Here is an 18,779-nt window from a genome sequence, read left to right as displayed (position 1 = left end):
GTTTATCTCTCTCTCTCTCCCTCTCTCTCCCTCTCGACCCGGGGGAGGGACCTAAGGTGACACGCCGACCACCACCACCATCACCACCACCAAAACGTGGCAACATGGGAAAAAATCGCTGCCACATGTCATAGAATTTATACAAATCGTTGTTATAATCCTAAACATCGACACTCATTGTACTATGTAGCTTCCTGTACTATATATACAATATATAAAATATCACTTTCAAATAGCACATGGATGGGAAATAAGAGAAAGACGCATGTACGAAGACTGATTTGGCAGCATGGCTAGAGGTAAACGACGATACCAGCTCCACCCTGAACCGACTTCATGCTCTGAACAGACTATAGTGGCGCATCTTATTTATCTTATTTATGGTAGCTGCCGTGATATATGACTTATTATTCACATGTTTCTCTCTCGTTACCTACTCGTTTCGTTATCTACTTATCATCCACTAGTTATTCACTCGTGATCCAATTGTTATCCATATATCATCCGCGTGATATTCTCTCGTTATCCCTTATTCATTCGTTATCCACCCCTCATCCACTTGTTATCCACCACCATCTCGTCACACCCTTACAATCAATGCCTCGGAGTCCCTGCCTTGGGGGGGCCTTAACCGCTTAACCTCAGACCTTGCTATCATTTCCGATTGAGGTAAAAGGAACCTTGTGTCCTTCAATGCCTCAAAACCCCAATTTCTCCACCTATCAACTCGACACAATCTTCCAAATACCTATCCCCTATTCTTCAACAACACCCAGCTGTCACCATCTTCAACACTAAATATCCTCGGTCCACCTTTAACTCAAAATTTTAACTGGAAACTTCATATCTCTTCTCTCACTAAATCAGCTTCCTCGAGGTTGGGCGTTCTGTGCCGTCTCCGCCAGTTCTTCTTCCCCGCACAGTTGCTATCCATATACAGGGGCCTCGTCCGCCCTCGTATGGAGTATGCATCTCACGTGTGGGGGGGCTCCCCCCACACTGCTCTCCTGGACAGAGTGGAGTCTAAATAAGGCTCCTCGTCTCATCAGCTCCCCTCCTCTTACTTATAGTCTTCTACCTCTTAAATTCCGCCGCCATGTTGCCTCTCTTTCTATCTTCTATCGATATTTTCACGCTGACTGCTCTTCTGAACTTGCTAACTGCATGCCTCCCCCCCTCCCGCGGCCCCGCTGCACTCGACTGTCCACTCTAGCTCATCCCTATACTGTCCAAACCTCTTATGCAAGAGTTAACCAGCATCTTCACTCTTTCATCCCTTACACTGATAAACTCTGGAACAGCCTTCCTTCGCCTGTATTTCCTCCTGCCTATGACTTGACCTCTTTCAAGAAGAGTGTATCAAGACACCTTTCCACCTGAAATTGACCTCTCTTTTGGCCACTCTTTCTTTTGTCTGTTGTGGGAGCGGTGAGTAGCGGGCTTTTTTTTCTGCACTCTTTTTGTTGCCCTTGAGCCGTCTCCTTTGTTGTAAAGAAAAAAAAAACATTTGCCCACGCCTCACCTCCCGGCCCCCCTCCAGGGACATCCCCCCCTTTGTCACCCTCCACACGTATGCAATGAAACTGAAGGGCCTGCCTCGCCTCAGCTTAGTCTGCCTGTGACTCCGCGAGTGGCTGTAACGGCTTAGTAACGGTGACTGTAAGGATTAGTTTGTGTGGCAGCCTCGTCTCTCTCTCTCTCTCTCTCTCTCTCTCTCTCTCTCTCTCTCTCTCTCTCTCTCTCTCTCTCTCTCTCTCTCTTCATCATGCATTTCACAGTTTTCCTTTTTTTTTCTTTCACTACTTCTCTTTCGTTTATACACCTTTTGCATTACATTAATTTGTTTTTTTTAACGTCCAATATTATTCTTTATGCCGCTACTCTCTCTCTCTCTCTCTCTCTCTCTCTCTCTCTCTCTCTCTCTCACAGGCATGTAACACGAGTGAAAAATCAACTTCTTATAAAAGGGAATACAAAGATTGCTGGCCTTGAATAAATATAATAATTAGTATCTTCCCTTCTTCTTTTTCTTTCCATCTGCACACACAAATACTCAACAGCAAGAAAAGAATCAAACTGTCATCTTTAGTTTTCTTTCCTTCCCTCTAGAAAAAAAGAAAAAAAAAATCTTTACTTTTCTGCCTTCCGTCCAAACACACAAAACTAAAAACAGCGACGATACATTCAAGCCGTCTCCTATACTGTCTTTTCTTCCTTCCGTCTAAACACAAAACACTAAAATCAGCGACATAACTATAAAACCGTCATTTTTCGTCTTTTCTGCCTTCCGTCTAAACACACAACACTAAAAACAGCGACGAAACCACCAAACCGTCACCTTTCCTGTCTTTTCTGCCTTCCGTCTAAACACACAACACTAAAAACAGCGACGGAACAACCAAATCGTCACCTTTACTGTCTTTTCTGCCTTCCGTCCAAACACACAACACTAAAAACAGCGACGAAACAACAAAACCGTCACCTTTACTGTCTTTTCTGCCTTCCGTCTAAACACACAACACTAAAAACAGCGACGAAACAACCAAACCGTCACCTTTCCTGTCTTTTCTGCCTTCCGTCCAAACACACAACACTAAAAACAGCGACGAAACAACCAAACCGTCACCTTTCCTGTCTTTTCTGCCTTCCGTCCAAACACACAACACTAAAAACAGCGACGAAACAAAACCGTCACTTTTACTGTCTTTTCTGCCTTCCGTCCAAACACACAACACTAAAAACAGCGACGAAACAACAAAACCGTCACTTTTACTGTCTTTTCTGCCTTCCGTCCAAACACACAACACTAAAAACAGCGACGAAACAACAAAACCGTCACTTTTACTGTCTTTTCTGCCTTCCGCCTAGACACACAAAACACGAAACAGCGGCGAAGCTACCAAACCGTCACCTTTACTGTCTTTCCTTCCGTCATGACACTAACTAACTAATGGGGAGCATACGTCCGGGGGCGCGTCGCTTCACTCACTCGCCATCATGAAACACACACACACACACACACACACACACACAGAAAAAAAGACAAAACAACCAAGTCATCATTTTAAGTCTTCCCCCTCCTCCCCTCCAGCCGGACACAAGAACACACAACAACCGCAACACACACGACGCACAGCAGAAAGATGATGCCAAGCCGTGCCACGAGGACGAGCACGGTGCTGACCCTTCGCCTCCTGCTGGCGGTGCTGGCGGTGGGGCTGGTGGTGGGGGCAACCGCTGCTTACGCCCCGCACGCACCTGTTGAACGCTCGAGGAGGCAGCTGGGAGAACAGAGGTGAGACTGACGCAATAAATTAACCCGACTTACAAACTGACACCGAGCAATGAGACTACGGAGCCGTATTAGTAAACATTTCGTCGCCCAAGTACACATATTTGACAAGGCTTTCGTAGGAGTTGTGGGCATTTCCAGGAGTAGTTTTATGACCCTGGTGGTAGTCTGACCCTTCTTCTGTATCGTGAACCTAAAGGAACACTCATTATAACTCAATCGATCCCCTCTTTAACCTTTAGAAATACTGATGTGAGAAGCGAGTATCTTATAATACCGACCTTATGCTAAGAACGGCAAAAAACGGTCACCGGACAAGCCTCACCATGATCCACATTTGTGTGTGTCTAACTCACCATAAGCCACTAAGGTAGGAATATATCTACCAGTGACGGGAACGGGATAACACTACTACAGGACACTCAACAAATTGCTAAGTCAGTGCTGAGGTCCGTTTTCCTACACATATCGGCTCCTCAGTTCGCCCGTTTGAAAAGCCCCTCGTAAAAGTCTCAGGGATTTTCACGGACTGTTTTGAGATCCTGGTGACAGTTTTACCCGACCTCTGCACCTTGAACGGGAGACTAACATGAAAACTCGGTTAGTCTTCTCTGTGGCCTTGGGAAATAGTCGTAATGGGAGCCAGCAACGTTTGAGAATTTGGACCTGAGACGCATGACAGTGGATATGACGAGGAGATTATAGTCTCTTCCAATAGTTTAGTCTTGCTCATTCTCCTTAACCCTGTCGTCTTTTTCCTCTTACTCCTCCTCCTCCTCTTTATACTCTTCCTTTACCTCCTCCTCCTCCTTCTCCTCTTAATACTCTTCCTTTACTTCCTCCTCCTCCTCTTAATTCTCTTCCTTTACCTCCTCCTCCTCCTCCTCCTTCCTCTCTTCTTCCTCCTCCTTTCTCTTTTCTACTTACTCTTCGCCACTATTTTCTCACCAGTCCTCCTCCTCCTCCTCTTCTTTCTACAATTCCTTTACCTCCTCCTCCTCCTCCCGTTCTTGTTCCTCCTCCTTTCTTTTTTCTTTTGAACTCTCGCCACTATTTTTCTCACCAGTCCTCCTCCTCCTCCTCCTCCTTTACTTCCTTCTCCTCCTCCTTCTTCTGCAACTCCTTTACCTCCTCCTCTTCCTCCTCCCGTTCTTGTTCCTCCTCCTTTCTCTTTTCTACTTAACTCTCGCCACTATTTTCTCACTAGTCTTCCTCCTTTTCCTCCTCCTCCGGTAAACCCGAGGAGAGGAGTCAGACATGTGTTGCAAGGTGAGGTGAGGGGGGGGAGTGTGTGGGGGGGGGGGGTCTGTGCCAAAGTGCTTACCTCAAAGAACGGGGGACCAGAGGGCAACAGGAGGTATTAAGTTCGTAATCACCTGGGATCTCCGTGCTGCCGCGAGGACAAACCGAGGAACAGTGTGACGAGGTGAACGTGGTGGAACAAAGTGGACTCGGAACCTTCATAAGCATTCATAAACAAACCGGCTAGCCATTTTTTTTCTAGTTTTAGGGAAAAAAAAAAGAAAACATTGTAAGTCACGTTATGTCGTCCCCTGTACAAAAGTCAGAAACAAACTAAGTATTTTTTTTTTCTATTTTAAGGGTAACTAAGAAAAAATATATTCTTAGCTTATGTCCTCGCCTTCATAAATAAATTACCTAAGTATTTTTTTTCTATTTTAAGGGAAACTAAGAAAAATATATTCTAAGTTAGCTTATGTCCTCGCCTTCATAAATAAATTACCTAAGTATTTTTTTTCTATTTTAAGGGAAACTAAGAAAAATATATTCTAAGTTAGCTTATGTCCTCGCCTTCATAAATAAATTACCTAAGTATTTTTTTCTATTTTAAGGGAAACTAAGAAAAATATATTCTTAGCTTATGTCCTCGCCTTCATAAATAAATTACCTAAGTATTTTTTTCTATTTTAAGGGAAACTAAGAAAAATATATTCTAAGTTAGCTTATGTCCTCGCCTTCATAAACAAACTGCCTAAGTATTTTTTTGTACTTTAAGGAAAATTGGAAAATAAATATCAGTGTCGACACCTTCATGAACAAACTGCCTAAGTATTTTTTTGTACTTTAAGGAAAATTGGAAAATAAATATCAGTGTCGACACCTTCATGAACAAACTGCCTAAGTATTTTTTTGTACTTTAAGGAAAATTGGAAAAAATATCACAATGTCGACACCTTCATAAACAAACTACCTGTCATTTTTTTTCTACTTTAAGGAAAATTGAAAAAAATATCACAATGTCGTCACCTTCATAAACAAACAAACTGTCATTTTTTTTTTTGTACTTTTCGGGAAATTCAAAAGAACTGTCGCGTTTTCTAAGTCAGCTATATAGCCAGAAATGTTGAGGCGAATTTTAGAACACTCACACCCTTGCCGAGGTCATATTTCTACTTTGCGGGAAATAAAAAAAATAACTATATCATTTTCAAAGTCAAGTCGTGTTATAGGCAGAAATGTTAAGGCGATGTTCAGAACACTCACACAAAGGTTACTACCCCAAGATGTGCGTCGTGATTAAAAAAAAAGAAAAAAAAAAAAGGATAGGTCAAATTCGGATGGAAAGATGTCTTCATATTCCCCTGCTTCCTGTGTGAATGGTAAGTTTTGTGTATGAGCGGCTAAGAAACACGAGTGGTTAGGGAATAGGTCAACTTCGGATGGAGAGATGTCTTGGTATTCCTCTGCTTCCTGTGTGAATGGTAAGTTGTGTTATTTATTTATTTATTTATTATTATTTTTTTTTACAGCATAGGAGACAGTGCAAGGGCGTAAAACAAAAGAAAACGATAATGATAAAAAAAGCAAACAGGGGAGAGTATCAAGACACCTTCCAAACTGACCTCTCTTCTGGCCACTCATTCTTTTTTCTTTATTTGGGGACTTTTTGTTGTTTTTTATGTTCTTTTGCCCTTGAGTTGCCTCCCTTGCTCTAAAAAAAAGGAGTGGCCAAAAGAGAGGTCAGTTTTGGAAGGAGAGGCTTCTGATATTCTCCTATTTCCAGTGTCGACGATGAAACACGTGTAAGTGGTTAACATGAGGGTTCACTTTTAAGGGGTCCAAGAGAGGTCAGTTTTGGAAGGACAGGCTTCTGATATTCTCCTATTTCCTGTGTCGACGATGAAACACGTGTAAGTGGTTAACATGAGGGTTCACTTTTAAGGGGTTCAAGAGAGGTCAGTTTTGGAAGGAGAGGCTTCTGATATTCTCCTATTTCCAGTGTCGACGATGAAACACGTGTAAGTGGTTAACATGAGGGTTCACTTTTAAGGGGTTCAAGAGAGGTCAGTTTCGGCTGGAGAGGCGTCTGATATTCCCCTATTTCCTGTGTCGACGATGAAACACGTATAAGTGGTTAACATTGCACTTTTAAGGGGTCCAAGAGAGGTCAGTTTCGGATGGAGAGGCGTCTTGCTACCTCCCTATTATCTGTGTGAACGAAATAATACGTCCAAGTGGCTAAAATGAGGGTTTACTTTTAAGGGAACCAGAGGATGACAAACCCGTCGTGACGCCGGGGGGAGGTCCTCCGTCAGTCGGGAAAGACGAGGGAGGTCAGCCGTCAGCCGGAACAAACATAGGTGGTCATCTGTCACCCGCGTCAGATTTACTGAAGACCGTCGATTTGCTGTTACAACTATAGGCGAACGGGACAACGGAACGGAGATGAGCACCGCCGCCACGCGCAGCTATAGTGTATGCTCTCAACTTTACTTTTACCTTCTATCCAAGGCGAAGTCTATAACGTTTGCACATCTCTACACAACAAGACTACAAGAGGCCAATCCGGCAACAAACGGCAGCTCTTGAGAATTGGTTATGTATCATCGTCCCTCCCCATTCATAACATTATCTAACTTTAATTTGAAATGTTTACCGTGTTTACATCACCTAATGCACGTAGTTTGTTCGGCTCGTTCACTACGCTGTTCATGCACCAGTTTTGACCTAACTCCTTCCTGAAATACGATATGGAACAAGAGAACAAAATCTGCAAAAAAGTGTACCAGGATGCGACACTGGAAATGATGAAAGACAGTGTTGACAGATTGTACTGTCCACGTGGGTACGGTCAATAAAAACAGCGAGTCGGCCAGGGTTGCGAAATGACACTCTAGACAGGGTAACACGATTATGAGAGAACATTAATATTTATGATCCACTGAAGAGAGCGTTGAGTAAAAATTGGTTAAATGTAAAACTTTTCTGTTGTGACTTTAATAAAATATGGAAGGCCTTGCTACAGATAGTAAACACGAGCCTCTTAAAATGCCAGAACTGGAATAAGATTAATTACCCCTTTAAACCCTCCCCTCCCAGTGGAATAAAAAGGAGGATCAGTCTAACGAATAAATGTGTTCCCTTTCCCTTCCTTCCCTCTCCAGTTCTGTTAATAAAAATAAGAAATAAATAAAGTCTCAAGTTTTCATTCCCTGCATGTTCCTGATACATTGTTAGTAAGGCTGCTCCACCCTAACAAGCCTCTGGTCAGCAGCTGGAATGATTAAAACAGTGCTGTGGCGAGGCGCGGCTCCAAGAACACAACTGAGGCTGCTAACATGGCGTGGCGCGGCTCCAAGAACACAACAACTGAGGCTGCTAACATGGCGTGGCGCGGCTCCAAGAACACAACAACTGAGGCTGCTAACATGGCGTGGCGCAACAACTCTCTATTTGGAGGCTCCGCTGAAAGAGCCTCTCGTTACCTTTGTTGATCCGGAGTGGCTGGGGCAGAGACAGAGGTCACGCCTGCATGATCTCTGTGTAATTTTGTGCCCATCCGGATCTGAGTCAGCATTTTTACTTCTTGCAAGATAGGCCAACCCCCGCTCCTGAGCCACACCACCCAATGTCTCCAGTCAGCAGAACCTTTGGGACCTAGGGCCGTTTTCACAGTCACTTTGTTTGTTTTGATCGTTACCAATGGCGGCGATCGACGCTATAGTTTTCCACGTGAAACTGGCCGATGGGGTAGTGGCGGTTGCAGAGGAAGCGAGAGGTACTGAGAGTGTGTGGCAAGGTGCGGGGCGAGGCTAACCCCGCAGCCGCCACTACCTCTTCGGCCAGTTTCAAGTGGAAATACTATAGCGCGATCGCCGCCATTGGTAACGATCAAAAACAAAATTACTGTGAAAGCGGCCCCTAGTAGCTGTGGTTCCTTGGCCTATGTCAGACGGCAAGCAAGTCAGTGTCGAGTAATTATTAGGAGATGAAAAAAAAAAAAAAAAAAATCATCTCTCCGTTTTTTGTAACTACTCCAAAATGGTCAATCGCTGTTATCAAATGGTCATGCCTCGAATGGTGAGTTGTTTTATTGTGCCACTCAATTATGTTCGGTGGAGCCCTATACGTATGTCCATAGTGGTCCTGTGGTCTACGCCACCCTGAGGCGGTACATCGTACATTTGTGGGGCCGACGCTCCTCATTTCACCACCCAGGGACGGATCGATTAACAGGAAAGTGGGCCTTGGCATATACTGTGGACCTGCGGCACGTTCCTTTAGTTTAATACAGGAGTAGTTAAGCTTAGATTAATCCAGGGAGCAGGTGACGATTGAATGTGGGTGTGTTAGCCCCGAAGTGTTTGAAAATATGGAGCTGCGTTAAACTGTTCACACGAAGATGGAGCACATGAACTATAAACGGGTGCCCTTCCTCTCCTGACGCTGCTAGTGACTCTGGTGGCGGTGAAGGGAATGAAATGGAGTGGAGAAAAAAAGGAGAATAAAGGAGAATAAAGGTATCGAAGGAAGCGGGAGGGGGGGGTGGGGATAGGAAAGCGAGAAGGTGTGACAAGGGGACAGCACCACCCGTGAGAACAAAGGTGAGGAAGGAAACGTGAGTGAAGGGTTGGGTGGGGGAGGTGTGGGAAGAGGCGTGAGAGGGAAGACAGGTATGAGGTGTGAATAAGAGGGATGAGGGTTAAGATTCAAGATGAGGTGTGAGGAAAGATATTGGCAAGGCGGTAAAGAGACGAGAGAACTGAAGAATGACGCCAGACATAGTAAGATGAAAAAATAGATGAATACAGTACAGGAAGAAAGGGATCATATTTGGGGAAAGATAGATACAAAGACAGATTAATAGATATATAATAGAGAAAGGGAAAAAACCGCTGTATGTGACAATCGCGAAGGATCAAGTGAACAAACTCTACACATATATTTCAATCCTTCCAGGCAAACGAAGTGACTGCCGCAGCATCTGTCCTCGCCTTATGAATCCTTGGGAACGAACGGGCTGTAACCTGCGATAACCTTTGCCTCCTTGGAGAAAGATCACTGTAAACATGGATGCGTTGCTTTCACCCATTTTGAACCGTGGGATGATTTTTTTTTAGAGTACGGAAGCAGCTCAAGGGAAAAGTAAATAAAAAAACACTAAAGTCCGCTAGTGTGTGTGTGTGTGTGTGTGTGTGTGTGTGTGTGTGTGTGTGTGTGTGTGTGGAAATGGAGGGTATGCATGAGTGTTTAGTGGTAATGTTAGGTTAAGTTAGGAAAGGTAAGGTAAGGTAAGGTAAGGTAAGGTAAGGTAAGGTAAGGTAAGATAAGGTAAGGTAAGGTAAGGTAAGGCTTGCAATATAAGGGAGTGGAGAGGAGGGAAAGGAGGACAAGTGAAATGAGCCCAGAGAGGGAGAGAGAAGTTCAATATCAGCGAGGGAGGGAGTGGAGGGAGAACGGCCGGGCTTGACAGTTCAATGATTAGGTTGGGTTGGGTTGGGTTAGGTTAGGTTGTTACATAAGCTGTACAATATAAGAGCGAAGGCCAAGGAAGGGAGGACGATATGAGTGAACACAGAGAATGGGAGAGAAACGTTCATTATTAGACAGGGAGGTTAGGTTAGGTTACGTAAGGTGTACAATATAAGAGAGAAGAGGCAGGGAAGGGAGAAGTGGAGAGAGCACATAGAAAGGGAGAGAGAAGTTACCTATGCGGGAAAGAGGGAGTGGAAGGGGAATGGCTGGGCAAGAGTGTTCAGTGGTTAGGTTAGGTTAGGTTAGGTTAGGTAATATAAGAGATAAGAGGTAGGGAAGGGAGAAGTGGAGAGACCACATAGAAAGGGAGAGAGAAGTTACCTATGCGGGAAGGAGGGAGTGGAAGGGGAATGGCTGGGCAAGTGTTCAGTGGTTAGGTTAGGTTAGGTTAGGTAATATAAGAGATAAGAGGTAGGGAATGGAGAAGTGGAGAGAACACATAGAGAGAAGTTACCTATGCGGAAGGAGGGAGTGGAAGGGGAATGGCCGGGCAAGTGTTCAGCTGTTAGGTTAGGTTAGGTTAGGTAATATAAGAGATAAGAGGTAGGGAATGGAGAAGTGGAGAGAACACAGAGAGAGACGGAGAGAGAAGTTACGTATGCGGAAGGAGGGAGTGGAAGGGGAATGGCTGGGCAAGAGTGTTCAGTGGTTAGGTTAGGTTAGGTTAGGTAATATAAGAGATAAGAGGTAGGGAATGGAGAAGTGGAGAGAACACATAGAAAGGGAGAGAGAAGTTACCTATGCGGGAAGGAGGGAGAGGAAGGGGAATGGCTGGGCAAGAGTGTTCAGTGGTTAGGTTAGGTTAAGTAAGGCTAGGGAATATAAGACAGAAGAGGCAGGGAAGGGAGAGTGGAGAGACGGAGATAGAAGTTACATATGAGACAGGAAGAGAGGGAGTGGATGAGGGGAAAAGTGGAGTGAGCACAGAGAGGGAGAGAGGGAGAAGTTCAGTATAATAGAGTGAGGGAGTGGAGAGGGAGGATAGCGGGGAAAGAACAGACTCCAAAGCTTCATTAGAGTTGACGCGACAAAGACGAGCTAGGATGATAAAGTTACCAATCAACTTCCTTCATTAGAGAGATGTTTACGCGCTTACTAACACGAACCCCCCCCTTCCACCCCCCTCACCCCCCCACATGCCCCTTCATCCCACACACCTCCAAATCGATATAGCTCCGTTCACTCTACATGTATTATTCGCTTGTAATATTGAAAAAGGGAAGATGTACCAATGGAGAAATGTGACCTATATGGGGTTAGCGTTTTAAAAGGTGAGGTCTCGTCCCTTGGCAGTGCGTCGCGAGGGAAGGGAAAAAAGGGCGCCTATATATACTGCTGCCATAACTCTGTTTGTTGGGAGGAAAATGTTGGAGAGAGAGAGAGAGAGAGAGAGAGAGAGAGAGAGAGAGAGAGAGAGAGAGAGAGAGAGAGAGAGAGAGAGAGAGAGAGAGAGAGAGAGAGAGAGAGAGAGAGTGTAGTGGAAATAACAGCAAATACATCAGGAAAAAGAGAAAAAGAGAAATACTGAAAGAGAAACATACGAAGCTTGCTGAGAGAGAGAGAGAGAGAGAGAGAGAGAGAGAGAGAGAGAGAGAGAGAGAGAGAGAGAGAGAGAGAGAGAGAGAGAGAGAGAGAGAGAGAGAGAGAGAGAGTGTGTGTGTGTGTAGTGGAAATAACAGCAAATACATCAGGAAAAAGAGAAAAAGAGAAATACTGAAAGAGAAAAAATTAAGATATCAGAGAGAGAGAGAGAGAGAGAGAGAGAGAGAGAGAGAGAGAGAGAGAGAGAGAGAGAGAGAGAGAGAGAGAGAGAGAGAGAGAGAGAGAGAGAGAGATTATAGCTTTCTCTCTTAACTCACAATAATTACAACGACAAAAACGGCGAGGATAACTTACATAACAAAAGACAGACAAACAGGACAAAACACTTTCTGATAACCCAAACTTTCCAGGAGGAGGCTCTAAAAGGGTTGTATGGTAAGACATTTCATCGTCCAGCAACACTAATTTGACAAGGCTTTCGTAGGAGTTGTGGGCATTTCCAGGAGTAGTTCTATGACCCTGGTGATAGTGTGACCCTTCTTCTGTACCGTGAACCTGAAGAAACACCTATTTGACAAGGCTTTCATAGGAGTTGTGGGCATTTCCAGGAGTAGTTCTATGACCCTGGTGGTAGTGTGACCCTTCTTCTGTACCATGAACCTGAGGAGACAATCATTAGAACACGACTGACCCCCTCTTTGACCTTTAGAAATAGGTGATGAGAGAAACGAATGTGTCTTGTAATATCGACCTTAGTGTACGAACTTACAAAACTTACATAACAAAAGGGCTTACGGATACACAAAACATAACACAACACACATACCGATAACCCAAACTATCAAGGAGGAGGCTTTTAGGGAACTGACTGACGGAGTGACTGACAGGATAAGTGAATGACTGACGCGCGCTCACCACCACCCACAACCACCGCCACCGCCACCAGCCGCTCCATCCTCCACCATCTTCCGTGTCCCTCCCTCGCTCAGTCTCCCAGCACAACACGTTACGGGAACACCCTCGGTCACGCAGCCTTCTCTCTCGCGTAGCAGCCCCGCCCACCTGCGCTCGATCTCGCCTCACCTGTGCTTTTACCTGTTACGACCCACAAGGAGCTTAGGGGATCTTGAAGCACCTGTATACCTGGCTGGCTTCAACGTGTCTCGGCATAGTGTTGAGAAGATCTTTGGATTTTTGTGCTCCGCCTCCTGTGTCTTTCTTCTTCCGCAGCGGGTGAGTAGGAAAGGAAGGAAAGAGGATGCTAGTGAGTGATGTGATTGTAAGATTTGAGGCTTAGAGAATTAGCACCTGTGATGTGATTGTAAGATTTGAGGCTTGGAGAATTAGCACCTACCTGGCTGTACCTGTTCCCTAGAGCGAGGAAGTCTGGATTTTTTATTTTTTTTCTTTTCGGGGCGGGGTGAGTAAGATGGAAGGAGAAGAGGATGTGAGTGTGATGTAAGATTTGAGGGCTCAAGAAGAATTAGCCTACCTAGAGCGTGTTGAGGAGGAAGTCTGGATTTTTTACGAGTTCTCTTTCGCAGCGGGTGAGTAGGAAAGGAAGGAAAGAGGATGCTAGTGAGTGATGTGATTGTAAGATTTGAGGCTTAGAGAATTAGCACCTACCTGGCTGTACCTGTTCCCTAGAGCGTGTTGAGGAGGAAGTCTGGATTTTTTACGAGTTTTCTTTCGCAGCGGGTGAGTAAGAAAGGAAGGAAAGAGGATGATAGTGTGTGATGTGATTGTAAGATTTGAGGCTCAGAGAATTAGCACCTGCCTGGCTGTACCTGTTCCCTAGAGCGTGTTGAGGAGGAAGTCTGGAAATTAGCACCTGCCTGGCTGTACCTGTTCCCTAGAGCGTGTTGAGGAGGAAGTCTGGATTTTTTACGAGTTTTCTTTCGCAGCGGGTGAGTAAGAAAGGAAGGAAAGAGGATGCTAGTGAGTGATGTGATTGTAAGATTTGAGGCTTAGAGAATTAGCACCTGCCTGGCTGTACCTGTTCCCTAGAGCGTGTTGAGGAGGAAGTCTGGATTTTTTACGAGTTTTCTTCCGCAGCGGGTGAGTAAGAAAGGAAGGAAAGAGGATGATAGTGTGTGATGTGATTGTAAGATTTGAGGCTTAGAGAATTAGCACCTGCCTGGCTGTACCTGTTCCCTAGAGCGTGTTGAGGAGGAAGTCTGGATTTTTTACGAGTTTTCTTTCGCAGCGGGTGAGTAAGAATGGAAGGAGAGAGGATGATTGTGTGTGATGTGATTGTAAGATTTGAGGCTTAGAGAATTAGCACCTGCCTGGCTGTACCTGTTCCCTAGAGCGTGTTGAGGAAGAAGTCTGGATTTTTTACGAGTTTTCTTTCTTCTTCCGCAGCGGGTGAGTAAGAATGGAAGGAAAGAGGACGATAGTGTGTGATGTGATTGTAAGATTTGAGGCTCAGAGAATTAGCACCTGCCTGGCTGTACCTGTTCCCTAGAGCGTGTTGAGGAGGAAGTCTGGATTTTTTACGAGTTTTCTTCCGCAGCGGGTGAGTAAGAAAGGAAGGAAAGAGGATGAGAGTGTGTGATGTGATTGTAAGATCTGAGGCTTAGAGAATTAGCACCTGCCTGGCTGTACCTGTTCCCTAGAGCGTGTTGAGGAAGAAGATTGGATTTTTTACGAGTTTTCTTTCGCAGCGGGTGAGTAAGAATGGAAGGAAAGAGGATGATTGTGTGTGATGTGACTGTGTTTGTGATTTGTGGCTGTGAAAATTAGTTACTGTCTGGCTTCATCTCATCTCTATATCGTATTGGGGAAGGTGCCTCGATTTTTTACGTCTTGTTATCTTTAATCTTCTGCAGCGGGTGAGTAAGAAAGGAAGGAAAGAGGATGATTGTGAGTGATCTGGGACATGGACAATCAGTAAACTAGCTGGCTTCATCTCGCCTCTAGATCGTGTAGAAGATGTGTCTCTATATTGTTGTTCTCCGTCCGTTGTGTTCTTATTCTTCTGCAGCGAGTGTGTAAGAAAGGAAGGAAAGAGGATGATTGTGAGTGATCTGGGACATGGACAATCAGTAACTTGGCTGGCTTCACCTCATCTATAGATCGTGTATAAGCTGTGTCTCTATATTGTTGTTCTCCGTCCGTTGTGTTCTTATTCTTCTGCAGCGAGTGAGTAAGAAAGGAAGGAAAGAGGATGATTGTGAGTGATCTGGGACATGGACAATCAGTAAACTAGCTGGCTTCATCTCGCCTCTAGATCGTGTAGAAGATGTGTCTCTATATTGTTGGTCTCCGTCCCGTGTGTTCCTATTCTTTTGCAGCGGGAGGATGATTGTGTGTAGTGTGATTGTGAGACTTGGGACTCGAAGCACCTGAAGAAATACCTGACTGGCTTCACCTGTTCTCGATTGCCTTTTGAAGAATCTGTCTTTCCTTTCCGCCTCGAGTATCTTTATTTCTTTTTTTCTGTAGCGTGTGAGTAAACAAAGAAAGTGATTGTGTGATGAGATTGTTGAGTGACGGTTTAAAAAAAAAGGGTGGTTTCATCTGTTCTCGAAAACGTGTTGATGCAGTTTTAGTTTTTTTTTTATATGGTCTAATTTTTTCTTCTGTAGATCATGAGTAAACAAAGGAACAGAATGAGTGTGTGATGACATCGTGAGTGACTTGGTATCTGATATTGTGCATATGGTTTCATTATTTTGTTCTCTAAAACGTGTTGAAGCAGGTTTTGGTTTTCTTCGTATCTCGTCTCATATTCATTTTTTTTTTTCTGTAGCGGGTGAGTCAACAAAGCAAGTGACTGGGTGAGGAATGAAATTGTGAGGGATTTGGTAGCAGCAATCGTGTGGTTTTCATCTGTTCTCTAAATCCTGTTCAAGTTGTTTTAGTTTCTCTTTTCTGTTACTTGACTATTATTTTTTTCTTCTTGAGCGTGTGAGTAAACAAAGGATAAATGATTGTGTGATGAGATTGTGAGTAACCTGGTGTCAGATATGGGATGGTTTTATATGTTCTCAAAAACGTGTTAAAAGTCTCGATCCTTTTTTCCCGTCTCTGGTTTCTGAGTTCTTCTACAGCTCGGGAGTAAACAAAGGAAGTAAATGAGGGAGAAATGATAAGGTGAGGAATTTGTTATCAGAAATTGGGTGGTTTCATATGTTCTCTAAAACGTCTTAAAGCTGTTTTACTTTTTCTCATCTCTCTTCTTATTTTGAATTGAATTTTTTTTTTTTTTTACAGCTAAGGAAACAGCTCAAGGGCAACAAAAAAAAGGTGTAAAAAGAAGCGATTGTGAGTGATTAATTGTTTTTGTTATTAGCATTTGGGTAGTTTCAGCTGTTCCCTGAAGCGTAATGAAGCGGTTTCAGTATATTATAGTTTAGTTCATCTGAGGCCTTTAAGTTCTGTGGCACGTAAGGAAAGAGGGAACGTGAATTAGTGTGTCAGATACGATTTTGGTTGCGACCTTAACGAAAAGTGTTGCGATGATGTTACTGTAAAAAAAAGAAAAAAGTAAACCGTCAGCAGTGTTTGTGGACTTACAAAATCAATGTATGCTAATGTATCGCTGTATGCAGGAAAGACGTATACTATAAAGATGAAGGACTAACGTGTGTGTGAACGTGTATGTGAACGTGTGTGTGTGTGTGTGTGTGTGTGTGTGTGTAATTCACCACGGCCTGATCACGAGTTGGACTCGCTTTCGCCAGCAGGTACCCTCCCGACACGAGCAAGTGCATGGTCATTATGTATCGATCTCTGGGTACTGCCAGGACCTCACACACCACACACCCCATCCCCCTTGCTCAAGGGGGGACAGTAACCACTCCTAGTTAACGGAAACAATCCGGCCTGAGCGGGGCTCGAACCGCCCCCTGTTTGGCTGTGAAGCCTTGCAACGCGCCGCTCTAGCCGATTGAGCTACAGGAGCGGTGTGTGTGTGTGTGTGTGTGTGTGTGTGTGTGTTATCTGATGCGTGAAATGGGAATCCGCTTACACAATTTCTTTTCATAAGTTTCTATTTTATCAGGAACTCAAAACCCAGCTGGTGTATTTTTTCCCCTTAGGATGCTGCGGTGAGCGGGCACTGAATACCTGAATGCTCGGAAAGTTCCGATGGGAAGTTTCTGGTGTAACAGTATTGAAAGGGAGGGAAGTTTTACGATAAGGAAGGCACACACACACACACACACACACACACACACACACACACACTTTTTACCACGAACTTGCTGCAGAAGGTAAACGACGATTTTTGAAAAGTCACGCTTAACTTTTAGGATATCTTACACTCGCACGTTTCAATATCTATCCTCCGTGGTCTCAAAATCCTTAAACTATGGTCAACGTACACTAAACTGATCCAGAAGACCCGCCCCCTTATCCATAGTTAGGGGCCTTGATTGGCTGATTGATTGGATAAAGGGAGATCAGAACTAGGAGTGAATGTTACCTTGGAGGGATTGTGAGGAAGGGGAGTAAAGAGCACTGATAGTTTCTGGAGTTTGTGTATATACTTGTTATCAATGTTTGTTATTTTCATGGTACCTGCTCCCCGATACTCGCTAACTATACCGCCGCCTCGCTGTATGCTGTCCAACTTCCTATTGAAAGAGAGAGGGGAGTTAACCAGTATCTTACTTTCTTCCATCCCATTCACCGGTAAACTCTGAAACAGCCCAATTTGAGCGTTCTTGTGCGGAAAAGCTGTTACAGAATTTAGAAAAGCATGACAATTTCTATGCTATCCAACTTCCTAATGCAAAGGTTAACGAGTATTTTCCTTCTTTCGTTGCTTTTACCAGTAAACTCTGAAACAGCCTGACTTGATCGTTCTTATAATGAAAAGATGTTACAGAAATTAGGGAGGAAAGAGGAACATGCCAATTTCTGTACTGTCCAACTTCCTAATGCAGGAGTTAACCTGTTTTCTCCCTTTCACTGATAAACCCTGAAAAAGCCTGACGTGATCGCTCTTATGATGAAAAGCTAAGACAGAAATTAGGAAAGAAAGATGAGCATGCCAATTTCTGTGCTGTCCAACTTCCTACCGCAAGAGTTAACCTGCAGCTTCATTCCTTCATCTCTTTCGCATGTAAACTCTGACACAGCCCTCGTTGGTCTGTTTGTCCTTCTTCCTACGACTGAGTGCTGTCAGAGGAGAGTAATACGGCGCCAATGGAATCAAATTTAAGTACGCGTTTTATACCCTCATTATTTTTAAGGGGTAGGGGAGCATTTTTTTTTATCTTTATTTCCTCACTGGTTCCTTCACTGTTAATAGAAAAAAAAATGATATCTCTTAATTTATCCGTCTATTACATACTATTGAAACCAGCAGCTATACATTTCAATACCCAAGCATAAATTCTAATATCAAGGCATAAATTTCAACACCCAGGCATGCATAAATTTCAACACCCAGGCATGCATAAATTTCAACACCCAGGCATGCGTAAATTTCAACACCCAGGCATGCGTAAATTTCAACACCCAGGCATGCATAAATTTCAACACCCAGGCATGCATAAATTTCAACACCCAGGCATGCATAAATTTCAACACCCAGGCATGCATAAATTTCAACACCCAGGCATGCGTAAATTTCAACACCCAGGCATGCATAAATTTCAACACCCAGGCATGCATAAATTTCAACACCCAGGCATGCATAAATTTCAACACCCAGGCATGCGTAAATTTCAACACCCAGGCATGCGTAAATTTCAACACCCAGGCATGCATAAATTTCAACACCCAGGCATGCGTAAATTTCAACACCCAGGCATGCATAAATTTCAACACCCAGGCATGCATAAATTTCAACACCCAGCCATGCATAAATTTCAACACCCAGCCATGCATAAATTTCAACACCCAGGCATGCATAAATTTCAACACCCAGGCATGCATAAATTTCAACACCCAGCCATGCATAAATTTCAACACCCAGCCATGCATAAATTTCAACACCCAGGCATGCATAAATTTCAACACCAAGGCATGCGTAAATTTCAACACCCAGCCATGCATAAATTTCAACACCCAGGCATGCGTAAATTTCAACACCCAGGCATGCATAAATTTCAACACCCAGGCATGCGTAAATTTCAACACCCAGGCATGCATAAATTTCAACACCCAGGCATGCATAAATTTCAACACCCAGCCATGCATAAATTTCAACACC

At 44.1% G+C, this 18,779-nt stretch overlaps 1 protein-coding gene and 2 long non-coding RNA genes across 12 annotated transcripts in view; 2 read left to right on the top strand and 1 right to left on the bottom strand.

Moving 5' to 3' along the window:
- Positions 1–1,530: 1,530 nt before the first annotated feature.
- LOC127005122 (uncharacterized) lies at positions 1,531–7,728 on the top strand. Its single transcript, XR_007758347.1, has 3 exons — positions 1,531–1,659; positions 3,092–3,295; positions 6,797–7,728. It is a non-coding gene; the product is annotated as an uncharacterized LOC127005122 (long non-coding RNA).
- Positions 1,699–3,085, bottom strand: LOC127005123 (uncharacterized). The gene is made up of 3 exons (XR_007758348.1): positions 2,696–3,085; positions 2,411–2,626; positions 1,699–2,338 (listed from the first exon to the last, which is right to left on the bottom strand). It is a non-coding gene; the product is annotated as an uncharacterized LOC127005123 (long non-coding RNA).
- A 4,806-nt stretch (positions 7,729–12,534) lies between the features above and the next one.
- The window catches only part of LOC127005121 (bestrophin-2-like), a 56,094-nt gene continuing 49,849 nt past the window's right edge, over positions 12,535–18,779 (top strand). For 2 of the 10 annotated variants that reach the window (XR_007758345.1, XR_007758344.1), the window contains exon 1: positions 12,538–12,844. The gene's annotated coding sequence lies outside the window, so the exon portion shown is untranslated. Of the gene's footprint in view, positions 12,845–13,958; positions 13,979–18,779 lie in introns of those variants that run through there. The other 8 variants (XM_050873711.1, XM_050873712.1, XM_050873707.1 and 5 more) reach the window with 8 other exon arrangements.

The sequence above is a fragment of the Eriocheir sinensis genome, chromosome 29 (assembly GCF_024679095.1).
Source record: "Eriocheir sinensis breed Jianghai 21 chromosome 29, ASM2467909v1, whole genome shotgun sequence".
Lineage (NCBI taxonomy): Eukaryota > Metazoa > Arthropoda > Malacostraca > Decapoda > Varunidae > Eriocheir > Eriocheir sinensis.
The sequence above is the reverse complement of the archived record's forward strand: the minus strand, read 5'-3'. Positions and strand labels throughout refer to the sequence as shown.